This window comes from Orcinus orca, chromosome 20 (genome assembly GCF_937001465.1).
Source record: "Orcinus orca chromosome 20, mOrcOrc1.1, whole genome shotgun sequence".
Classification (NCBI taxonomy): domain Eukaryota; kingdom Metazoa; phylum Chordata; class Mammalia; order Artiodactyla; family Delphinidae; genus Orcinus; species Orcinus orca.
Window position 1 is genome coordinate 47223593 of NC_064578.1, and position 13628 is coordinate 47237220.

The window sequence follows — 13628 nt, forward strand, 5'->3', positions numbered from 1 at the left end:
CTCCCACTGGACTTGTCTCAGTCTTTGCTGTGTCCCCACCCCCTGAGAGGCTACTCAATAAATGTTCACTAAAAGACAATTTAATTAAAAAGACAACAGGCTACGGAAGTATTCCAGGAAGTATCCCCCCTCCCCTCCCCCTCCCCCTCCCCTCCCCTCCCCCTCCCCCCTCCCTCCCCTCCCCCTCCCCTCCCCCTCCCCTCCCCTCCCTCTCCCCTCCCCCTCCCTCTCCCCTCCCCTCCCCTCCCCCCTCTCCTCTCCCCTCCCCTCCCCTCCCCCTCCCCTCTCCCTCCCCTCCCCTCTCCCCTCCCCTCCCCTCTCCCCTCCCCTCCCCTCTCCCTCCCTCCCCTCCCCTCCTCCTCCCTCTCCCCATCCCCACCACCTTCACCCATTCCCCACTTGGCCGGATCCTCTGATTGCATAACCTCTGTTCTGGCTCCTGCTGCTGAAACTGCTTCTTTTGGAAACAAAACAAGGGATTTCCCTGGTGGCACAGTGGTTAAGAATCCGCCTGCCAATGCAGGGGACACGGGTTCGTGCCCTGGTCCTGGAAGATCCCACATGCCACGGAGCAGCTAAGCCTGTGTGCCACAACTACTGAGCCTGCGCTCTAGAGCCTGCGAGCCACACTACTGAGTCCACGCGCCACAACTACTGAAGCCCGCGCGCCTAGAGCCCGTGCTCTGCAACAAGAGAAGCCACCGCAGTGAGAAGCCCGCGCACCGCAACGAAGAGTAGCCCCCGCTCGCCACAGCTAGAGAAAGCCTGTGTGCAGCAACGAAGACCCAACACAGCCAAAAATTGATAAATGAATAATTTTTTTAAAAAGGGAAGAAAAAAAAAGAAACAAAACAAACACTAACCTTGGTGATACTAGTCCCTTCCACGCACATATCTGGCCCTGGCAGGAGAGCTGATTCTCAGCAGGTGTCTGGGCCAGGTGTTGGGCCGGACAGCTCTGGCCAGTGACCCCTGCAGGCTCAGACTGGCCAACCGTGCGAGTAGCACCCAGCTGGTCACCATGGGGCTAGTGCTCCCTCCTTGCAGGACAAGGGCTGCAACTGCAAGGCCGGTTGAGAGGTGAGAATGCCGGCTGCCAGCAGGTGAGGGAGGGAGGGGCCCCAGACTCTGCAGCCCAGACTTTCTGCGTCTCTGCGGCTGTCACGATTTGCCCTGAAGAGAGGCTAACATCTTGCTGATCTGTAATGTTCTAGAAGATCTGTACTCGACCTCAGACTCTTACTGTCAGGCTCTCTCTCTCTTCTTTGGGGCTCCCACCTTCCCCAGCCCTCTCTCCCTCCCTTCCTCTCTCTCTTCCCTTTAGGGGAAAAAAAAGCCTCAGTGGGGCCTTCAGCTGTGTAAAAGGAAAGCCGAAGACTTATTTAGGATCAGAAACATCTAAGCCAATGAGGAGGAAACATGCTGCATAATAATATTTACCCCCTAGATGTGACCGATCTGCTGAACGAGATGCATCGCCCTCACCCCCACAGGGTGGTCATTAGCCTCTTTCAGAGTGCATTCACCTCAGCTCACAAAAAGAGCCTTTTAGCAAGGAGGGCACACTCACCAGTGCTCGGTAAGCTGTTGACTTTAGGGAGAAAAAAGTTTTTTTGTTTCATTTCGTTTTGTTTTGTTTTTGTAAAAGAGAAAAGGAAAAAATGGGAAAAAATGAAATAGCATGTTTAATGAATAAACCTGTACAATTGTACTCCTTTGCAGTTACTTTCTGTTGGGTAGGTCCACAGGTGAATTTCACAGATGTTGCCATTCAGTGTGTGTACTTTTATTTCAGCCCCAGACTCATTTTCTTTCACTTTGGAGCTAATGCCAGTTGCATGTCTAGTTTTGAATGTGGGAAAATAGAATCAGCAAATCACATTCATTGTTCATCCTTTTCCAGTATGTTGCTTGTTTCTGCAGCAGCAGCGTATGCCAACTTTTCCTGTATGTACACCGCAGCTTAACTTCTTCCTCTGCCCACTGCCTCGCCTTCCGTTTCCTTCCACAGGTATTTGTTGATCCCAACCGCACTCCTTAATAAATATCCTACCCACCAAACATCATCTCAAAGTCTGCTTCCCAAAGAATCCAACCTGCAATGGCCATGACTGTGCAAAGCCAGCTGTCTATATGCATAGAAGTTAAGGAGTTCCCTGTGGTCTAGTGGTTAGGATTCAGAGCTTTCTGTGCCAGGGGCCCTGGTTCAACTCAGGGCCAATGGGGTGCCTTTGTGTTAATTAGAAAAAGATTCTCCCTCTAGATGGAAACAATGATTTCATCTGGGCAGAGCCATTAGTCAAAGTGCAGTTTGATGAGTGTTATCGATACTTTCTTGGAAAAAAATGTGTCCTCCTGTGGTTGGATGTAGCTCTGCACCGAGGTGGGTGACTTGGCAGGTGAAGTGTGAGCAGGTTGCATTTGCTGCTCACTCCTTGTGCAGTGAACAGCCTGCACAACTGCACAGCCGTTCACTGTTTGGAACCCATCCTCGAGAGTTTGCCTCTCAGCAACAGTTATCAGAGCTCTAGACCCCTGAGGGGAGTCAACAGAGCTGGACTTACAGACAGATGTTGGCCACGTTACTAATGGCAGGTGGGAGCAAGGGTATCCGTCAGAGCATCTCCAAGAAGAAGGTCCAGAGACTGTCTCTATTAATTAATGTAAAGGCCAGGGAATTTCCTGGTGGTCCAGTTGTTAGGACTACATAGTTCCACTGCAGGTTAGATCCCTGGTCTGGGAAATAAGATCTCACATGCCGAGCTATGCGGCCAAAAATAAATAAATAAATAAGGAATGCATGCGGCAGGGCTAGGGGACAAAGCTCTCAACGTGTTTGTAACCCTTCCAGATTCTCACAGTCACTTGGGCAGATGGAGAATTCCCTTAGTAAAGACAGGAAACACTGCCCAGAGGCAGATCCAACCCCAGAAACAGGTGTCCCGAAAGGTATGCACGCACCAGGTAATGCGTCAGGCACTTTACATCATTGTCACTGAACCATCCTATAATTGTCCCCACTTTAGAAATGAATAAAATAAAATGCAGAGAGAGTAAATGTCCAAGGTCTCACCTAGGAAGCAAAAGAGCTGGATTCATACTCAGGGCTAATCATCTCCTGCGCCGACTCCCTATGGAGCTAGGGGTACAGCGTCACCTGGTGGTGTCTTGTCTGAGCTGCTTCTGGAGGAGGAGAGAAAGCAAGATAAAAAGGGAATAGCTAACACAGGGCATTTACAATGTGCCGGGCACTGATTTCAATGCTTTACTTAGATTTAACTTAAATTAACGTCTTTAATACCTCCTCCTAACAACCCTTTAAGGCAGTTAATTAATAATTAATCATCTCCACCCCTCTCCATTGTTATTTTACTCTTCTTGCTTTGAAAAAAAATATTTTTATTGTGGAAGATTTCAGGCATATACAAAAGTAAATATAGTGATGTATCCATCATCGTTCAACAATGATCAACTCATGGCCAATCTTGTTTCAACCATACTCTCAACGTCCCCTCCCTCCACAACCCCCCAAAATCAGGACTCTTTTGAAGCAAAGCCCAGGTGTATCAATTTTCACCTGTAAATACTTTCACTTAGATATCCCTAAAAGTATCCCCCTTTTGCTGTTGGGGAAACTGAGGCATGAAGAAGTCAAATACCTAATCAAGGTCACTTTGCTGATGGGGTGCAGAGGCTGGATTGACCCCAGTGGTCTGGTTCCAGGGTTTTTGCCATTGGCTATTGTGATACCTCTGGAGTGTGGCATCACTCAGACAACAGTACTACTCAGCCACTCCTTTTCCAAGTTGTCAATTTGCTTCTCAAATTGACGAAGTTGGAATATAAACAGTAGGAGATGAAAGTACTGTTATCAGCGTTAACGTTACTAAAGTTGATAACCAGACTGCAGCTGTACCAGAGAATATCTCTGTTCTTAGGAAATACACACTGAAATATTTAGGGGTAAAGACCACGTTGTGTGTAATAATGTAGCCTAAATGATTCAGGAAAAGTATTAGATAGATATTGGGCATGGGAGAAAAATGATATTGGGAATGAAATAAAATGTTAACCCCATGTTAATCTGGGTAAAGCGCACCAAATGGATGTTTTTATGCTATATTTATTTTTGAAACGTTTTTAGGTTTGAAATTACTTTGCCCCAAAAGTTTTAAAATTTAGAAAAAGAAGGACTTCCCTGGAGGTCCAGTGGCTAAGACTCCAGGCTTGCACTGCAGGGGGCACAGGTTCAATCCCTGGTCAGGGAATTAAGATCCCACATGCCATGTGGTGTGGCCAAAAAATTAAAAAATTTAGAAAAAGAATGCATACTATACATAGCATATGATTCCCTTTAGGTGAACGATTTTTTTAAATCTTATAAAAGGACTTTTATTCAGAATTTATAAAGAACTCTCAAAACTCAGTAATGAGAAAACTTACAATCCAATTTAAAAATGGGCAAACAATTTGAACAGATACTTTTTTTTTTTGCGGTATGTGGGCCTCTCACTGTTGTGGCCTCTCCCGTTGCGGAGCACAGGCTCCGGACGCGCAGGCCCAGCGGCCATGGCTCACGGGCCCAGCAGCTCCGCGGCATGTGGGATCCTCCTGGACCGGGGCACGAACCCGTGTCCCCTACATCAGCAGGCGGACTCTCAACCACTGCGCCACCAGGGAAGCCCTGAACAGATACTTTTAAGTGAAGTTTTAAAATAGGCAAAAGTACTCTAGATGACAGACGTCAGAATAGTGGTTCCATCTGTTGAGTATCAGCTGGAAAAGGGCAGGACAGAGCCGCCCTCTGTATATAAAAAATTCTATATCTATTATGAGCATGGCTCATTAAGCTGTATGCTTAAAACCTTTGTGCTTTACTGTATGTAAATTATACCTACAAAAAAATGAAAGCAAAAAAAAAAAAAAAAAAAGTCAAAGGACCAGAACAGACACATCGTCATAGTCATAAAGTCAGTTACTATAAAGCAAGGAAAATGAATGAACTACAGTTTTATACAATAAAAAGAATGAGGAAATTCCCTGGCGGTCCCGTGGTTAGGACTCCAAGCTCTCACTGCCAAGGACCCAGGTTCAATTCCTGGTTGGGGAACTAAGATCCCACAAGCCGTGTGACGCGGCCAAAAAGTTTAAAAATAAAATAGAATAAAATAAAATGTAAAATGTGTTCTCTCTGACAAAAAAAAAAAAGAATCTCAAAAACATAACTTTGAGCAAAGGAACCAGACACAAAACAATATGTATTACATGTTGCACTTATGCAAAGTCCATAAAAACAGGCATTTAAATTTGCATACTTAGGAGGTAAAATGCTAAACACCCTAAAACTCTATGAAAGTCAGGAAAGTGCTTTTCTTTGAGAGGAGAGAGGTACCATTCATGGGGAGGAGGGGTAGAGGGGCTTCAGGGATGCAGGCTACATTCTGCCTCTTTTTTTTTTTTTTTTTTTTTTGCGTTACGCGGGCCTCTCACTGTTGTGGCCTCTCCCGTTGTGGAGCACAGGCTCCAGATGCACAGGCTCAGCGGCCATGGCTCATGGGCCCAGCCGCTCCGCGGCATGTGGGATCTTCCCAGACCGGGGGACGAACCTGTGTTCCCTGCATCGGCAGGCGGACTCTCAACCACTGCGCCACCAGGGAAGCCCTGCGTTCTGTCTCTTAACCTGGGTTTCACTTTGTAACAATTCATTGAGCAGATACTTGTTGTGTGTACTTCTCATATATACTGAAACAAAATACACATAATTTTCCATCGCAACTAAATCATGAGATACTAAGGGATAAATTTGATAAAATATGGGTAAGATCCATACACTGAAAACCACAAAACATTACTCAAGGAAACTGAGTAAGACAATAAATGAAAGATACACCATGTTCAAGAATCAGATGAGTCAAGACTGTTGAGGGACTTCCCTGGTGGCACAGTGGTTAAGAATCCTCCTGCCAATGCAGGGGACACTGGTTCGACTCTGGTCCGGGAAGATCCCACAGGCCGTGGAGCAAATAAGCCCTATGTGCCACAACTACTGAGCCTATGCTCTAGAGCTCGCGAGCCACAGCTACTGAGCCTGCATGCCACAGCTACTGAAGCCTGCGTGCCTAGAGCCCGAGCTCCATAACAAGAGAAGCCACTGCAATGAGAAGCCCACACACTGCAACAAAGAGTAGCCCCCGCTCTCCGCAACTAGAGAAAGCCTACACGCAGCACCCAACGCAGTCAAAAATAAATTAATTAATTTTTTTAAAGTCTACAAAACAAAACAAAAAAAGGACTTCCCTGGCGGTGGTTAAGTGGTTAAGACTCCACGCTTCCACCACAGGGGCCGCAGCTTTGACCCCTGGTGGGGGAACTAAGATCCCAAGTGACGTTTGACATAATCAAAAAACAAAAGAAGTCTACAAATAACAAATGCTGGAGGGGGTGTGGAGAATGGGGACCCCTCCTACACTGTTGGTGGGAATGTAAATTGGTGCAGCCACTATGGAAAATAGTACAGAGGTTCCTCAAAATAAACCCCTAAAAATAGAGTTACCATATGATCCAGCAATCCCACTCCTGGGCATATATCTGGAGAAAAGTATAATTCGAAAAGATACATGCACCCCTATGTTCATAGCAGCACTATTTACAATAACCAAGACATGGAAACAACCTAAATGTCCAGACGAATGGATAGAGAAGATGTGGTTCATATAAACAATGGAATATTACTCAGCCATGAAAAAGAATGAAATAATGCCATTTGGGGACTTCCCTGGCAGTCCAAGGGTTAAGACTCTGTTCTTCCAATGCAGGGGGCATGGGTTTGATCCCTGATCAGAAAACTAAGATCTCACATGTCATGCGGCCAAAAAGTAAAAAACTTAAAAAAAATAAAATGTTAAATAATGCCATTCACAGCAACATGGATGGAGCTAGAGATTAACATACTAAGTGAAGTAAGTCAGAAACAGAAAGACAAATACCATATGATATCACTTACATGTGGAATCTAAAATATGACACAAATGAACCTATCTAGGAAACAGAAACAGACTCACAGACTTCAAGAACAGATTTGTGGTTGTCAAGGGGGAGGGGGGTGGGGGAAGGGAGGACTGGGAGCGTGGGATTAGCAGATGCAAACTATTATATATAGAATGGATAAACAACAAGGTCTTACTGTAGAGCACAGGGAACTATATTCGCTATCCTGTGATAAACCATAATGGAAAAGAATATGAAAAACAATGTATATATATATATAACTGAATCACTTTGCTGTATAACAGAAATTAACACAACATTGTAAATCAACTATACTTCAGTAAAAAAATAAATAAATTGGGTTTCCCTGGGCGCAGTGGTTGAGAGTCCGCCTGCCGATGCAGGGGACACGGGTTTGTGCTCCGGTCCGGGAAGATCCCACATGCCGCGGAGCGGCTGGGCCTGTGAGCCATGGCCGCTGAGCCTGTGTGTCCGGAGCCTGTGCTCCGCAACGGGAGAGTCCACAACAGTGAGAGGCCCGCGTATGGCAAAAATAAATTAATTAATTAATTAAAAAAAAAATGAATCCTGCCTTTTACTTCACGTGATAGCCAAAATTAACTTGAAATGGATCAAAGACCTGAAAGTACCAGCAAATATGAAATATGGTATAGCCATATGATTTTGATCAGTAGCTGATACAGGATCTCCTTGCTACCTTCTCCAGCCTTCTCTGTGGACCACAGCAATACGTTCAGAAGCCTGTTAGCTAACACTGGAGTTTTGGAACACTTTTCCATTGTTCGTTCACCTGCTCACTGCCTGTCATGCCTGAGGCCTGCTGTATATCCTTTTAAGATTTAAAAGTAAAAACCCAGAGGGGGGGAAAGAAAACCCCCCCAAACAAAAACCCACCTTAGAGGTTTGGGGAAAAACCTTTGCTTCCCTGTTCTCCGCTTAATTGACAGGATCCATACGACCGCTGCAATGACAATTTTTAAAAGTGTCAAGAGGCAGTCAGCACCCAGGTGGGCTTGCAGCATGGTTTCTGTGGCCCAGACAGTTATTCTGGTGGTGCATATCCCTTATATCACGTCTGCCTTGGACAAATTTAAAAAAAAAGGAAAGAAAAAAAATAAGGTATTAAGAATCCAGATCTTCAGCTTAAGAGAAAGTGGGGCAGGGGGTTCCCAAAGTACAGTTTTATTAAAAAAAAAAAAAAAAAGCAAAAGAAATGCTTGATTCTTTCTTTTATTTATCAGTTTTCCAAAAAATGAATTTGTTCCTCAGCATCCTTCAAAAGTGACCCATGAGGTTCTTTTTAGTCTCGTGATGATTGCCTGATATGCTTGATCACAGTGAGAGTTTCCTGGTTATGTCAGAATCTAGAGATGAAATACTGACAAGCGCCTAGAAAAGTAAGCAAATAAAAGACAAAGCAGTGGGCTTCCCTGGTGGCGCAGTGGTTGAGAGTCCGCCTGCCGATGCAGGGGTCCCGGGTTCATGCCCCAGTCCGGGAAGATCCCACATGCCGCGGAGCGGCTGGGCCCGTGAGCCATGGCCACTGAGCCTGCGCGTCCGGAGCCTGTGCTCCACAACAGGAGAGGCCACAGCAGTGAGAGGCCCGCGTACACACACACACACAAAAAAGACAAAGCAGTTATCATCTTTAGCAAAAACATGCCTGTAGGAGAAAGAACAAGTAGCTATAGGTCACTACATGGCCCAGCTAGAAACTTTATTACAGTCATAATAATGTAAACACTCAATGTTGATTTAAGCAGAAATGGTGATAAATTCAATTGAGGAATTGAGGAGAGGGGAAGAGGGTGAGTGCAGAGGGGAATTCTCACCAAAGGCATCCCAGGATCTGGTTCCTGAAGGAATTCTGTAAGAGACTGAGGTCCCTGGATCAGCTGTGTTCCAGAATGGGAGGCTGAATAATGGCCCCCTTCCCAAAAGATGCCTAGGCCCTCACACTCAGAACATGCTCCCTTACCTGGTGAAAAAGACCTTGCAGGTGTGATTAAATTAAGGATCTGGAGATGGGTAGATTATTCTGGATTATCCTGGTGACCCATTGTAATCACACGGGTCCTTAGGAGACAGAAGGGTCGGAGTCAGAGAAGGAGACTGCGACAATGGATCGCACGATGCAGCCATGAGCCAAGGAATGTGCGCAGCCTCTAGATTCTGGAAGACGCAGGGAACAGATTCTCCCCTAGAGCCTCCCCTAGAGTTTCCAGAAAGAACCAGCTTTGCTGGTTAAAATCAAGACACCTTGATTTTAACCCCCTAAGACTCATTGTATTTTTTTAATATAAATTTTTTTTTTTTTTTATTTTTGGCCACGTTGGATCTTCGTTGCTGAGCGTGGTGCAACACGCTCTAGTTGCGGTGAGTGGGGGCTACTCTTCGTTGTGGTGCGCGGGCTTCTCGTTGTGATGGCTTCTCTTGTTGCGGAGCACAGGCTCTAGGTGCGCAAGCTCAGTAGTTGTGGCTCACTGGCTGTAGAACGCAGGCTCAGTAGTTGTGGCGCGCAGGCTTAGTTGCTCCGCGGCATGTGGGATCTTTCCAGACCAGCGCTCGAACCAATGTCCCCTGCATTGGCAGGCAGATTCTTAACTGCTGCGCCACCAGGGAAGTCCCTCATTGCATTTTTTTTAAAGCACGATCATTATCCCCATTTTATTTTTTTTAATCTATCAATTTTTTTTTTTTTTTTTTTTTTTTTTGCTGTACGCGGGCCTCTCACTGTTGTGGCCTCTCCCGCCGCGGAGCACAGGCTCCGGACGCGCAGGCTCAGCGGCCATGGCTCACGGGCCCAGCCGCTCCGCAGCATGTGGGATCTTCCCAGACTGGGGCACGAACCCGTGTCCCCTGCATCGGCGGGCGGACTCTCAACCACTGTGCCACCAGGGAAGCCCAATCTTTTTCTTTGTTATTCTTTTATAGTTATTATTTTTTCTGGGGGTGGGGGGTGGGGCGGGGCACACCGCGTGGCTTGTGGGATCCTAGTTCCCTGACCAGGGATTGAACCTGTGCCCCCTTCAGTGGAAGAACAGAGTCCTAACCACTGGACCGTCAGGGAATTCCCTAAGACTCATTTCAGATGTCTGACTTTCAGAACTCTAAGAGAACAAAGTTGTGTTGGTTTAAGCTGCTAAATTTGTTATAATTTGCACCAATAGGAAATTAATACACCCAAGTATCAAATCCCTCTGAAATGGGATGAAAAGGGGGCCCCATACCTGAATGATCCCCGACCTCAACCTCCTCCCTTCCATATCCCTGCAGTGGCTTTTGTGGCAACAAAGGATTGGGGAGTTCCTCTGGCTTAAACAGCCTCCTGGTCCCCCCAATCAGACCACCTATGTCTCACCTCCTGCTCTTTGCCCAGGCTCTCCCCTCTCCCTGGATTTCCCTCCATGGATGGATTTAGGGTTCAGTGTAGATCCAGGGTTAAGATTCATTCTGGGACCTGGATTAGCAGTCAGTTTTTACCTGGGGTTAGGGCTCCGCTGATGTGGACTCTCCTGGAATGTCCCCTGATAGTGTAAGATTGGCCAGCCCCTGTTCATTGAGGTCCTGGAAGAGAATCCAGGCTCTTATTGCACCTCTTTTGGGCTTCCCTGAAGTCATCTCAGCCCTGCCCCTGCCTCAGGGAGAAATTTCTCAAAAGATTAAGGAACCCAGCTATTGCCTTAGGTGTTTATCTTCAAAAGAAATTGTGCCACCTTAATGAGCCGTGTGTGCCAAACACTACAGGAAGCATTTTACACCCATTACATCATTTAGCACCTATCCCCAAACCCTATAACAATGGAAATTTTAGTATACATATTTTAAGATATTGTTAATTATTCATTCCTATTGTATGCTAATAACTAGGGAGGTTCTAAGATCAAAAGGCAATCAATTCCTTCATTGAGGTAGAGAGATAGTGGGAGTATAAATCCAGATTTCAAGGTTCCAAAGATGTATATTTAAGCACTATAATTCTATCCTAGATCTCTAATCTTTTCCATATGATTCTCATGATATTTCATTACTTTTAACTCTCAGATACCATGACTTTTTAATCCAATTTTTAATCTACCTCTAGTGATTTTCCATCACTGTTTAACCATATGGGGATCTATTTATCTGTGAAGGTTTAAAGCCCTTTGTCTCTCCACTAACATTTTTCATTCCAGTGTATCACTTTATACATAATTTTCATTACACAGTATTTTATTTATATTTACAGTGATTTTAAAGTTAAGTGTGGGAAAAGATTATAGAAGAAACTTTTTCTCTGACTTCAAAACATCTGGATGAAACATGTGGACAGGTCAATCCATCAAATTTTTACTACATATTAAAAATGTATGATTGAGGACTTCCCGGTGGCGCAGTGGTTAAGAATCCACCTGCCAATGCAGGGGACACTGGTTCGATCCCTGGTCCAGGAAGATCCCACACGCCACGGAGCAACTAAGCCCGTGCGCCACAACTACCGAAGCCTGCGTGCCTAGAGCCCGCACTCCGCAACAAGAGAAGCCACCGTACTGAGAAGCCCGTGCACCACAGTGAAGAGTAGCCCCCGCTCGCCACAACTAGAGAAAGCCCACACGCAGCAATGAAGACCCAATGCAGCCAATAAATAAATAAATAAATTTCAAAAAAAAAATGTATGATTGAATGAAGGCTACACATTTCATTCAGGTATTTAATATCTGTCAGATATAGTGTTTATTAAAATTTACATGCTTTTAAGGTAGGTTCAAGTGAGAGACTGAGTTTGATTACAAAGAAAAATCGAGTTGCTTTCTATAGGTACCAAACCAGTTATTTCCAGTGCTTAAATAAGGCTCCCAGAAATGAAATGCTTTCCGATTTTCCTATGTATATTCGGTACTATGATGTACACACATTCCAACCTTCCCTAAGAATGGATAGCTTCTAAAACAAGTGTCTTTTTACTTACCCTTATTTTGATAAATGTTATTTAAGAAAAAGGAAGTGTGAAGGAACACACTTGAATTTTTCATAATTTCAGAGAAGGACAGAGAAACCGTAGTATGCAGGTGAGTACTTAAGAAATATCTTCAAAAGTGTGAGTTTTCCGTTTGATACAATGTTGCCAAAAAGAAAAAAGCCCAGATGAGGAAAACCTTAGTAGATAATATCAAGAGTGCTTTGTGGGTGTGCAATTTTATTATATTCCTGAGACCCTTGGGCATTATTTTCAAACAGCCCATTTATGGTTATCCCAGATGAGTTAGCAGACAAAGTTCCTTGGGACAGAGTTCTCCATAGGAATGCTTCTTTTGTACAACTAGTTACCTACTGAATTAAGGTTGGTATCAAGTCTCCTCTACTGCTAGATTTGTTTTAAGATAAACTCATTTGTTTTTTAAAAAAAAAAGAAGAAGAAAGAAATTGTGCCAAAGGTTTAGATATCAGAATGTCAACAGGGAGAGGTTCCCACCAATGCCTCTGGCTTCTCCCATCACACCCTGCACCTGTTAAGCCTGGATGCTTTGTGTATCTGCCACTCCCTGACTCTGGCGTCATACATACTGAGCAGAATTCTGTTAGTAAAATGAGTCATATTTATTCACAGATACAAGAACTAATTAGGAAAAAACTCATTCATCTTAAGAAATATAATTTTGCTTTTTATATTTAACAATTGCATATCAACTTATGAAAAGATTTCTGTTTTGATCACTTGTGTACAAATGAGTTGTATTAAAAACCCAATTCAGGAGGGAAAATGTTAATTGCTTAGAGCCTAATGGTCACAAGAAAAACAATTATTTAATTTCTATTTATTTACATATATTTGTTGGGCATAAATATGATAATATGCCACTAAAAGTCATTTAAGCACAAAAATATATTAGGATAAAATTGTGTGGTGGTAGTGGAATGAAATAGAACTTCAAAGATAAAAAGGAAATTGTTAAATTAAAGAAAAAGATGTTTATGTCTTTTTTTTTCTTATTTCTTTTCTTTAAATGGTTAATAGTGGATCACAGGTCTCAAAGATTCCACTGCACATATTTAAAAGAGTGGCAGGGACATCCCTGGTGGTCCAGTGGTTAAGACTCCTCACTCCCAATGCAGGGGGCTAAGGTTAATCCAGTAAAGATCCCTCACACGGGGCTTCCCTGGTGGCGCAGTGGTTGAGAGTCCACCTGCCAATGCAGGGGACACGGGTTCGTGCCCCGGTCCAGGAAGATCCCACATGCCGTGGAGCAGCTGGGCCCGTGAGCCATGGCTGCTGAGCCTGTGCTCCACAACGGGAGAGGCCACAACAGTGAAAGGCCCACATACAGGAAAAAAAAAAAAAAAAGATCCCTCACACGGTAAGGAATATCCTGAGTGCGGCAACTAAGACCCGGCCCAGCCAAATAAATACAAAATAAAACAATAAATAAATATATATATTTTAAAAAGAGTGGCATACCTTTTATTTTTAAATGCCAATATTTACAGTACACCAGAAATTGCAACAATTTAAACTTATGAAAAAAAGTTTGCCATCAATTTAAAAATGTTCAGACATAAACTTTATCAAAATGTTTTATGTGCTACGTAAGCAAAAGAGTTAGAGGACTCCTGGGACTTCCCTGGTGGAGCTGGGACTTCCG